Source organism: Ursus americanus, chromosome 3, assembly GCF_024610735.1.
Source record: "Ursus americanus isolate L20-20 chromosome 3, mUrsAme1.1.p, whole genome shotgun sequence".
In the NCBI taxonomy this organism is placed as follows: domain Eukaryota; kingdom Metazoa; phylum Chordata; class Mammalia; order Carnivora; family Ursidae; genus Ursus; species Ursus americanus.
The window spans coordinates 75596726-75609396 of NC_142129.1; the positions used below are offsets into that span (position 1 = coordinate 75596726).

The window sequence follows — 12671 nt, forward strand, 5'->3', positions numbered from 1 at the left end:
TCTTACAGTTGTGCTGTAGGTTGAATTCTCCCAGAGGCCAACCAGGAGAGGCAGATTAGTTTATAGGGTATTTGTAAGGGAGTGTTCTTGGGATCAACACGTGTAAGAGGGCCACTGGGGAAGTAGTATTAGATAAGAAAGAATTGAGCTGTGATGCAGACCTAGTAAAGCCTTAGCTGACAGGCCAAACTGATAAGGTGGCAAGCCTTTCAATATTTCCCTGTAATGTAAGTGATAATACCATTATTCAACTGAGTTTATCTTATAAAATGGAATCTCCATTTTCTCCCTATCTAATCCATTCACCGTGACCAACAGTGTTATCTCTTAAACAAATAAAAATCTAACCATATTTCTTCTCTGTTTATACACTTCTGGAGTTCTTGATTTCCAATGAAGTTGAATGAACTCCAGATTTCTGTTAACTTCTAAGGCTCTCCCTGTTTCCGGTCTTATTTTTATCCACTCTTCATTATTCCCTCACTTGCACTTTGTTTTCTGCTTCTCTCCCTTCCTCTCTCTCATTCTTTTATTCAATCTTCTCTGTTAGTTCCTCTCAAAATAAATTCCTTTCAAGTTTTGTGCCTTTGCTAAAGCTTCCTGAAATTGCCATTCACTTTCTAGCTCATCTCACTCCTCTGAATTTTGAAGGCAGTTACTGAATTTTACCCTTTTATTGCCTTTTGCTCCACAAGGCTCCCTGTTATGTTAGGGGCCATGACAATCCTTTGTGTTTACTAGAGCATTATATATTTTGATATCAATGTCAGTTGTCCTACTTGATAGAATTATTATTCGTTGGTATAAATAAATACATCCCCCATCCAAATTCTACCCTCTTTGAATGGGGAGTGGGTTATTTTACATGCACTTCTGATTCTCCTTTAGCACATAGTACAGTTAGTACAGCGTCTTACACATAAAACACACTGCAGAATATGTTTCTTCAATTTTTATGAATTGGCAATTTTGTTATCTTTTTCTCTCTTGATTGTGAGACCAATATATTATACTTATCAATTTATCATGCAGTCCACATAGAGTAAAAGACACCTAAAATTTAAGGACTTTATTATATTATTTACTAAGAATAATGTCCAGAGTTTGGGTGGCTACAGAGATGGAATATCATCTGTTTAATGACGTTATCAAGGACCCAGTTATTTTGTCTCTTCTGTCTGCCATTCTTTGTTGACATTATCCTTAGGTTGGTAGCAAGATGACTGTGACGATTTCAGGGGTCACATTCAGAAAGAAAATGTGAAGGGATTAAAAATCATCACTTATTATGTCTCTTTCTTAGGAGCAAGAAAACTTTTCTAGAACCTTCACATCTCATTGGCCAGAAATATGTCGATTCCAATTTTTGAACTCAAAATAGGGGTGTTGTAACCACGATTTGCTTACATCAATCAACTACCTTAGGCAGAAGTGTTTAGGAATCAATCACATTGATCACTACACTTACAGAGAGGGAATAGAAAACAAATTTTCTGAAAAAAAATTATTTAGAGGACTTGCTTTTTTCTCATTAACTTAGGCTACCTGAGGCAAATATAAATGCTTCCTCAGCCAGTCAACAGAAGAGTATATGTTGCCTATTAAGAGAGAATTATAAAGATTAGCTAGTTCTCCAAGGAACTTATCTGGGAGGATTTATTTTTCTTTCAGGAGATAGCCTTGGAAAGTATTCATTACAAATACATATCCTTGATGTGATTTATTTTTCTCCACCCAACATGGTAAAAATCGAAAAATCGGCTGACCTTTGTTTTTCTTGCTTATGTAAGAGTTAATTTGCCACTATAAAAGTTCACCGTGACTCTATAATGTGTGTAAGCTTTATAAACTCTGGTCTACTGCAGATCTCTTCAAATTTTCTGATACTGTGTAAGTTTTCTCCCTTCAATATTGTAAGAATTGGAAGAGTGACATTGTTGGGAGAGAGTAAGATTATCCTTGAACTCAAAGAATTAAAGACTACATAATTATTCTGTGGTACCAGTAGTTAGCATTATCCACTAAATAATGTACAGAGAACATATTTTTTAAATCAAATAACTAAATATCACTTAAGCATCACTGAATATATATCTTAGCAGAATTATACCCCAAATGATTCTCCTTTGATTTGGTTTTGTCAGTCTTTGGGGTTGAAACCAATTATATGCATTTGTAGAAGTAAAACTTGGGAGGCTTTTTTTTTTTTTTTTTAAGATTTATTTATTGATTTTAGATAGAGACTGGGGGTGGGGAAACAGAGAGGGAGAGAGAAACTCAAGCAGAGTCCACACTAAGCATGGAGCCTGACTCAGGGCTGGAACCCATAACCCTCAGATCAGACCTGAGCCAAAACCAAGAGTGGGACACTTAACAGACTGTGCCACCCAGGTGCCCTGGGATACTTTTTAGTGACTGAACTTTGTGTGTTGTTCTTCTTTTGTTCTACTTTAGTCAGTGTTTCTTTTTCTTTTTTTCATTAAAAAAATAAGTTGAGTGTGCTGTTGTCACATGTGCATGGGATTTGAGCTAGTTCAAGATGGGTGGGTAAGATTTGGGTTGTTGTTAACTGGTTAATTAAAAATAGTTTGCATTTATATTTGGAGCTTGCAGTTTATTGTTTCCTAATTCAGTTAGGATGGAGGAAAAACATGTTGGAGAAACTGAGTAATGTTGTTTTCCCCGTATATATTTCCATGTGCATCTTTCTCACAGTTCAAGTTAAAGATACTAGATTTTCCTGGCCTAGCCCTTAACATCCTACACCATCTGTAGAGTCAGAGGAAGTATATGAGAAAATAATTTTAGTAGTCCTCAAGAAAGATGGTCATCCGTGGATGGACATTTGCACCCATTTATCATTAATTTATAAGTAACGCATCAGAAACCTGTTCATGTACACATAATAATAATGAGTTTTTGACATTTGTACTATATGAATTAAAGGCCTACGGTTTCTAAACAAATGTTTCTAAACTATGAGACATCTGGCACTTTGACTACAAATGAATATTCTCCATCTCAACCAGGCTTAAGTAGTCCTAGTAATAATCCATATAAAATCCAGAGTCCTCTCTATGTAAACTCCAGGAGTTATATATATAAGCTGAAAGTCTCTCCCTCTCTCCTCTTTCTCTCTCTCTCTCATTTTTTTAATGTAGTCATAATTAACAGTAATATATATATATATGTTATATATATTTATATTTATATATTTATATATATCCAGTACTCTGTTTGGTTATGTTAGTTGGACTTCTGAGTTAATGAATTGTTGGGATCCTTCCATCTGAAAATGTTACTCACTTTGGAAGCAGTTCAAACCACGCATGGGTGGAGTGAGTCTCTAAACCAGGATGTAAGCAAACAGGTCACAAAGGGGATGATTTATTAAACTAAGTACTGCTTTTGTATTCATATTATTCAAGGATTTGTTTCTTGGTTTCCTTTTTTTTTCCCTCTCTCTCTCTCTTTTTCTTTTTCAAGTGGGCTATATATAGAGGCAGACAAGTAGATCAATGAGAAATAAACTTACTCTGAGACCATAGTTATTATTTATTTTACCTACTAACCTAACAGTGACTGGTATTCAACTCATGGAGTGTAATAATAAACAACTTTATTTTACCTCCCGCAATTCCTTTCAATCTATTCTGTGGAACTCTTCTCTAGACCTGTTTGGTAACTCCAGCAGGCAACCATGGTTTTCAAGGTCACTCTTAGGTAGTACAGGCTGTTGTTATCTAGCAATTACAAGGTCCGGTCTGATGTAATAAAACTTTCAACCTCATATAACATTGAACCTCTGATCCTTTTACCTGTCCCCGTTTGGACATGCCATGTGAGGGAAGACTCCGGGCAGGGAGGTATTCAGAGACTTCTCTTCGTCCCTACCTAGCATTCCTCCTCTTCCTGAAGCTTGTTAAACTTAGTTTACGACCCTCTAGTCAAATCAGGAGAAGGGAGGAGGAGAGGGTTTTGGACAAGTGTTTACTCTACTGTCATTGTCAGAGGGACCTCACTTCTCAACTTTCTGGCCTTGTCACATGTTTGAAGGTGACTTTTCTTTCAAAGGCATCTTAGGGAGTTTTGGGGGGAATTTCCTCTTTCTGGAGTTCTTTCCATTGCAGTTCTCTGGATAAGCATGACTATGTTTCTTCTCTGACTGGTATGCTCCCACTTTTTATCCTGAGATGGATTGCACTTTGACCAGGTATTAATTTCTGAAATCTTTTCACTCAACATTCTTGAACAGGACCTAACATGACCTCATGCCATCCCATTTTTGAGCGAGCTTGGCTCCCATTTGTTTCATGGAAAACTATCATGTGTCTTTTCCTGGATACACTCTAGAAGTTCAGCCTGATATCAGTATAGCCACTGAGTCTGGTCTCTGTTTTCCCTGCAGCTTGTCAGTCTTTTTCTCACCTTTAGGCATTAGTCTAGAATGTTCCACCAACTGCATGTTCAACAGCAGGTGCTTCTTGAGGTCCCATCAAAGCTCCTTTCCTGGCACCTACTCCTCACCTTGGGGGTTATAGGACACATTATAGAACTGTCTCAGATGAAATATCCTTCTCTAGGGAAAGGAAAAAACTTTCTAATCTCCAGTTTCCAAGTATTTGTGGCTGAACGTGGGTGAAATTATCTATAGGATTCTTGGCCACCTACATAGAAATTTTTTGCTTCTTGACCTAGAATCTCATTTTTGCATTTTTACTCAGCAAAAACTTCCCTTTTAACGTTTGCCTTACTACCAAAGCCATAAAATGAGCCCTCAAAAGGATGTTGTTTTACCTCCAAATTTAATGGGCATCTTCATTATGTATCATTCCTAAAGTATACAAACCAGAACCATAGAGGCAACCAAAAGAAAAATGTTAATGTTCTTATTAGTATTATTTACCTTTTGACTATTAATAGCCTCAAACAAAACATATGCTGTTTTACATCTTGTTTCCCATGCTTTTCCATAGATCTCCGTTGGAATCTGATTCCATTTTTCAATGAACTTTGAAATTGATCTTCAGATAGTTTACTTTCATTTTGAGATAATATTAATCATTTTTGTTCCTTTTTAAATAATTAAAAAATAATTTCTCTTGAAACTCATTTGTGTCAAAATTAAATATTGTATATAAAATGTTCAGGGGTGCCTGGGTGGCTCAGTCCATCTGCCTTCGGTTTAGGTCATGATCCCAGGGTCCTGGGCTCGAGCCCCACATTGGGCTCCCTGCTCAGTGGGGAGTCTGCTTCTCCCTCTCCCTCTAACCCCCCCCCCCACTGCTTGTGCTCTCTCCCTCTAAATAAATAAATAAATAAATAAATAAATAAATAAATAAATAAATAATCTTTTTAGAACTATTAAAAAATAAAATATAATATAATGTTCAAAGAATTGTGTTTGCTAAGATCTTTTAATGAGCCCCACCAAAAACCTAAAACCTATTAGTTAACCTTATAGTGTTCAAGGAAAAAGCAGTATAATACTTAAAATTTTTCTGTTTAAAGTTATTTATATTTGTTTTTAATATAAAAAATACTAAATACGTTTCGGGGAGAAGGAAGTTTTCCTATGGATTTTAAGATGAAAAAGCGTTGTACAAAAGCAATATATACATTACATAGCCTGCCTAAGATAACCCCATACTTTTGTGGAATAAGTTGACACAACTTCGTTTTGCCTTGCTAAATTTTAAGTCCCCACATTTGCTTCAGAACTTGACTCTGCTGCTTATTTAACCACAAAATAATCAGAATTATTTAAAAGAAAACATTGGATAAACATAAACATAAAACCCTTAAGCTAGAACTTGGACACTTTAAGAGGATTTTTTTTTTCTTTTTAGCAGAATGTTAGTAAAGTAATTCCATGTTTATAAATGTGACAGTTATTTTTCTTCCACTTAACAATCATAATGCAATTTTTGTACTATTTTTCTCCTTATTTAACATCAACTCAGTATGTGATTATGAAAAGTAAGTTACTTGAAATTCATCACTGTGCCCCTATTTTTAAGCACTTATATTAAGAAAATAACCAAGCTAAATGAGTTTGTAATTTTAAATACAATAATTTTTTAGTGGAATATTTAAACACCCTTCTCTGCGTAGCATGCATGAAAAGCGCTTTGTTATTTCCCTTTCCTCAAGGAAGTCTAAAACAAGAGGGTTTTCATACATGAGGATCCTGTACTTGCTTGCTTTATGCTGAGTATAAGCAGAAATGCTTTTACAAGTCTGAATGACCTTCTGACTCCAGTTCTATTAACTCACATCATGGCTGAATAAGACATCCCCCTCTAATGCTTTACCCTGTGAATCTTTTATTTAGGGAGAAAGTCTCAGAATAAATAACTTCTCATTTAAAATTAAAGTTATTGATAAAAGAGAATTGCCACCTTTTTTATTCTTATTTAATATTTGAAATTAAGAAAATATAAACATTAGAAACCATGTGGACATCCCAATAAATTAACTTTTGTTATACGGCACCCTGCTTAGTTTCATGGTGATTAATCTGTTCCTAGTGCCTGTGGAGCACATGCTGTCTACTAACCACAGAGGTGAACAATCGCCTCGTTCATGGATGTGCTGGCTCCCTGGCCTGGGTGCCAATGTGCGAGTCCCATCTGGTCACTGTAACAGACTGTCAGGATGTTGTCAGACTTCTGCCAGAACTCTGACAAGAACTCCATCTCTGCTGTAATTTTAAAGGAAACTTTGCAGATCACTTTTCAATAATTATTGAGTGCTTACTATGCAGGTGATAGGTGCCAGGTACTAAAGAGGGTAGGAAGTAGAAGCAATGCTTCTTGTCACTCAAAAGCGGTAGTCACTAAACGTCAGTGAGTCATATATTTAAGTCATGTACTTAGGAAGATAATGAACACTGTGACCTATATATCATACAGAATTATAAAATCTATCCATAAGCATACTTGCACTCCAATTCACATGTGACTGCACCACAAATTCCAAGTTACCCATCCATTTGTGGATTTCTTAAAACTGCTTTCATGATGCAAGAACATTCCTCTCACTTTCGTGCAATACGTGATTATTGAGCTCCTACTGTATCTCTAGCACTCTTTCAGATGCTGGACATCCAGGGGAGAATAAAACTGGTTAGGTCTCTGTTCTTATGGTGCCTCCAGTTTCTAAAGGGAGTGTTTGATGGAGAAGGAAAAAAGAAACAAATAAAAACATATCATCTAAGTGTTGTTAAAAACTGTAGTGATAATCCTGGGGGAAAAATCCCCCAACTTTATTTATTTATTCATTCATTCATTTATTCATTCATTTTAAGTTTCTACTTAAATTCCAGTTAGTTAATATGGAGTGTAATATTAGTTTCATATGTATGATATACTAATTCAACACTTCCATACAACACCCGTGCTCATCACAGCAAGTGCCTTCCTTAATCCCCATCACCTATTTCACCCATCCCCTGCCCACCTCCCCTCTGGTAACTGTCAGTTTGTTCTCTACAGTGAAGACTCTGTTTCTTGGTTTGTGTCTCTCTCTTTTTTTCCGTATGTTTGTTTGTTTTGTTTCTTAAATTCCACGTATAAGTGGAATCATATGGTATTTGTCTGACTTATTTCGCTTAGCGTAATAACTCTAGTTCCATCCACATCGCTGCAAATGGCAAGATGGAAAACACTACTTCAGCAGGTCTTCAGAGAGTCTTTTCTAGGGAAGTGATATTAAAATGGACTTTTTATAAGAAAGGACCATCCAGAGGAGGTCAGATGTATTCCCAGTAGAACAGATTCATTCTGAGGGTAGTATTGAGATAATACTTGAAAGCACAGCATTAGCTGCTCATGAGCTGTGAAGTAGGGACTCAAATTTAGTATTCTAATTCCATTGCATTTCATTGATCTTTACGCCCAGGAAAGGGTCCCAAACTAATTTACTTGCAAAAGAAAAGTGGCAGATGGATATGGTAAACACAAGTGTTTTAGCATTCAGAGACACTGGGTGGAAGAAAGCTAGTTGTGATGAGAGTTTGAGCTGAGTGCTAAAAAAGGAAAGGGAGAGACAGTTCTCACCTAAGACTTCATGAAGGAAGCTACATGGGCAGATCATACCCAAACTTAAGAGTTAAAACTCCCCATCCATAACAATTTCCCCCTAGCCAGTTTCAATCATGTAAGCTCTACTTTTAGTACTGTTGTCCTTATTTTTCAGTACTTCATTCTTTGAGCTTAGATCTCTTACCTGTTCCTGGGACCCAGAGCAGTCTTTGCTCCCTTGGTTGTTTCAAATCCTTTATCATATGGCATTTAGACCAACATTTTCCCAACTCTTTTTACAGCCATTCAAAAACTCGAATCCTGTTCTTTGATAGAAATGCCCATCTGCATTTTTAGGGCTCTGAATTTTTGTCCTTAATTAGGTTTTATGAACGAGTTGTAACTTTCCCTTCTGTGTATTCCATTCAGTTTTGGCATCTCTGAACTAGGCCAAGGGCCATTTGACTGACCTTGCACTGGCTAACTTAAGTCAATTAAATTGCTTCTCCGAAGATTTAACAAAGAGCAGATATAATTAGAATTTCCTTAAGATGTTGTTATAGGCCTTATCATTATTTGAATGTTTCTGTAGCTTGCCTAAGATTAAATAATTAAAAATAAAGTGCCTGACATTTTCACCTTACTGAGTGATAACTGTTAATATGTGTTATAAGTTATGAATGAAACAATAATTGTTAGAGACATTGCAGTATTTACTTGTGAGTTTTTCTAACCTGTTTATATTCAAAAGGAAGTAAAATTGCTTCAAAGAACAAACAAAGACATTTTGGATTTTGGATAGAGATAAGCAAATAAAATCAATATAAGATAATCAGATCATTGGTTGTATTTTTAAATGTATGCAGCTCCCATTATATTTTCATAAGGAAATTAATATTAAATCTCTTTTAAAAATGTGTTTAAAATATAACTTTATAACAGCTGAGCATATGTGAAGTGACACTGAGGACAATTTTCATTTCATTAAATGATCTCTTATTATACTGGTAATCTACATTCTATAACTCTGAAAGAAAAAAATATATATATACATGTATGTATTTTTATTCTTACTATTTTTTAAAAAACGATATGGAGGGCACCTGGGTGGCTCAGTCGAGTAAGCATCTGACTTCGGCTTAGGTCATGATCTTGGGGTCCTGGGATCCAACCCCACAACGGGCTCCCCGCTGAGCAGGGAGTCTGCTTGTCCCTCTGCTCCTCCCCCAGTTTATGCTCTCTCTCTCTCTCTTAATCTCTCTGTCTCTCAAATAAATTTTAAAAGCTTAAAAAAATAAAAAAATAATGTGTTGAATTTATGTGTCATCTTTGCAAAGGTATCATGCTAATCCTCTGTGTATCATTCCATTTAGTAAATGTGCTGCCAAAGTGAGCACTACATATATATTTTTAGACGTTAATATTTGATCCCTCCAAGTGTAATTTACACAAATGAATCCTTTGGAAATGTTCTATTTCAATTGTGAAATGTTATGAAAACAACATAAATATGGTAGCTTGGTTAAATCAATAAATTACAGAACATGGAGACTGACTTATCAGTCATACCTGTTTTGAAACATTAACCAATACATTGTCACTTCCAAGTGGAGAAGTTTTATAAATTTATTTACTTGTTTCCCAGAGTAGTTTTCTGTTATTAACTTGATCTATAAGATTAGCACTCAAATTAAAATTAATTTGCAACCCCTAATTATTTAGTAGTGGTTCAATTAGTTGTTACACCCTGGATAATTATGTTGAGAGAAATTCTCACTCATCTGGATCTACAGAAAAGACATGTTTGATTTCTGACGTCTGTCCTCCATGTGGGTAGAGAGAGCAGTGGTAAGCTTTGCACATATTTGAGATCCTTTGTATCTAAGCACCAAGGTTCCAAAGACTACTCTCTGCCAAAACGATAGCCTTACAGGCTGCCTCTGGCACATTACACAGCGCTAGTTAAGAACTGGTGTTCTATGGGAATATTTCAGGACAATTAATATGGCAATGATGCAAGTAGCATCTCTGCCTCTGCTATGTCTCTTTTTGATAAGTGAAAGAAAAATATCCATGCGTAACTTTCTAAGGGAGTAGTTCAGCTACGTCAGCTTTAGGGGTTTGTGTTTTGTTTGTCCTGCTCATGCAGTTTTTAATACAGCTTGACACTGCGTGTACCATGCTCCAAAGTACAAGGAAATGTACATGTCATTTTACTGCCAATAAATTCAGAAGTAATGAGAATGTTAATAACCACTGTTTTAAAACTGCACATTACCTAGTAATCAAGAGGGCTTTTTATAGATTTTGTGGACATTGTATTTTTACTGAAATAATCTGGGCTACTGAATATGGTAATATTCAGTACTGAAATAATCTGAGGATCTCGGGTCCTTCTTGGGCTTTTGTGTAAACCATGCTGAAACTTGGAATTATTCATAAATTCTGTTGTTCTATACACAGAGTTGATATCTCTCTCTCGATGTATCTCTGTGTGCATCTCTCTCTTCTCCTTCTCTGTCCACCTACAAACACATGCACACATATACGCACATATATGCACACGCACACACACCATGCACACATGCACATATACACGCACACATGCGCACACACAATTTGACTAGAAAAATACGAAAGTGGTGGAAGACTTTTATATAGATGGAGAAATAGAGATAGTGATATATATGTCACATATATGCCACTTCAAAACATTATTGAAAAACAAAAATACTACTTAAACATATTTCTGCCAACCCCATGTAAGTTTGTGGGTTTTTTGTTGTTTTTACTTATTGTTTTGCTTGATTATATTTTTAGATTGAATTAAGTGAAATTTTGCTTCTGTAAATTCTTTACCAACAAAGAATTAAAAGGAATATTTTTTAAAAGACCTTTTATTCTAATGACTAGGTGGTAAGTAAAAGAAAATCCCACTATAAATCATAATTAAAATGATAGTTTTCAAATATTGGCACAACTACAATGATTATTTTTCCCTCCTTTTAAGTAAATGTTTTGAGTCTGGAAGACCATCAGATATCGCCTAGGTTGTTGTTATTAAGGTAATTCTATTTGTGATTCCTGAATTCTTGACAGCATTGTGTCAAAATAAGCCAGTGTATAATCCTAATGAATCTTTATTTTTAAGGCTTATGTTATCTTAAGAAGTAAAATTATCTTTGTGATACTATCTTAGAATTACTGTACTATAATAATGATTAAAGGATAATTTCCTTTTTTAGCAGGGTGTAGACATTATGAGATTGAAGGTAAATGTTGAAAAGTGAGATAACATTTTGGGAAAAAATATCCTTTATAAACAGACATTAGAAGATTTGTTAAAATCGGTTTCTGGCGCTCAACAAATTCTCAGTGCTTGGGTATCTTTGTAGAACATTTACCCACTAATCAAAAACCTGATTCTCTGATGCTTGTAATTTTAGTTTTATTGCTTCATTAACTAGGACGACACATTTCAATTTACAATTATGTGAATTAAGAATCAATTCAACTTACAATTATATGACTTACAATTCATAGCTGAAAATGTACAACAAAACCATTAAAACATCTTTTAGAGATTTGTATTCCTTTGCAAAGAGAAGAAAGGAATCTATAACTACTATTTTAGTGTTAAGTCCTTAAAAAAAAATTAGAGTCAACTATTAAGAGCAAGTAACTGAAAACAATGGCTCAAAAGTCGGGCTCTGTATGCTGGTCGGCCACTTGGGGCCCCTTAGTGCTCCCTGAGCACAGTGGCTCCGTCCTCTGATCTCTCTGCTCACTTTGTATCTCCCAGAGAAATGCAGGTACCTTATCTATTTATAGAACTGTCTTCCTGACTCAGTGCCACACCTTGCCAGACATACAGAGGGCCCTTTGTAATTATGCGTGTAATGAACGAATAACTAATGAGCAATACTTACTCTGTGCTAACTTTGGAACTTTCGTTTAGATTTCAAAGAAGGCATAAAGATGGCTTCCACGTTTCATCACTCTAAATAACTCCCACCTTTCTGAAGCCTCTACAAATATATTCAAAATCAATTTTAGAAACATGTATCTCATGATTTGCTTTAACTCATCACCCAAATGCTTTTTCAAGGTAAAAAAAAAAAAATAGAACCCTATGATAATCTTCCTCCTCTTTAAATCTTATTTACTTAATACAGAAGAATTCTGTATTTTCCTTTCCTTTTTTTATAGAATTTATACCAATAAGATATTTAGATCAGAACAAATATCTATAACTATTTGTTCTAAATTCATTTCTGAAATGTGATTGAAACTTATCATCATGAGAAACAGAAAAGAATAGCATCTGACATATTGAAAGGACTCAAAGAAGTATTAATCTAGAGTAGACACCAAATAAAACAAGCTAAAGTTTAAACCCGTTGACAGATCATGGATATGTGTTCTGCATGCCTCTTATTTTCAGTCTGATAATACAAGGTTGTCTGTCTTTTGTAAAATCACTATAATATTCAGGAATCAGCAAGTATAGAGTTACAGTTTTGCAAGATGAAAGAATTCTGGAGATTGGTTGCCCCGAGTGAATATACTTGACAATATTGAACTATAAAAATGGCTAAGATGGTAAATTTCATGTTATGTCTATTTTACCACAATTAAAAATAATAA

General features: G+C 35.2%; 1 protein-coding gene and 1 non-coding gene across 3 annotated transcripts in view; one reads left to right on the forward strand and one right to left on the reverse strand.

Moving 5' to 3' along the window:
- Nucleotides 1-12671, forward strand: part of SEMA3D (semaphorin 3D) — a 200253-nt gene that overhangs the window by 95895 nt on the left and 91687 nt on the right. The gene's annotated exons all lie outside the window — the stretch shown is intronic.
- On the reverse strand, nucleotides 9317-9421 carry LOC123789740 (U6 spliceosomal RNA). The gene has a single exon (XR_006778899.2). It is a non-coding gene; the product is annotated as a U6 spliceosomal RNA (small nuclear RNA).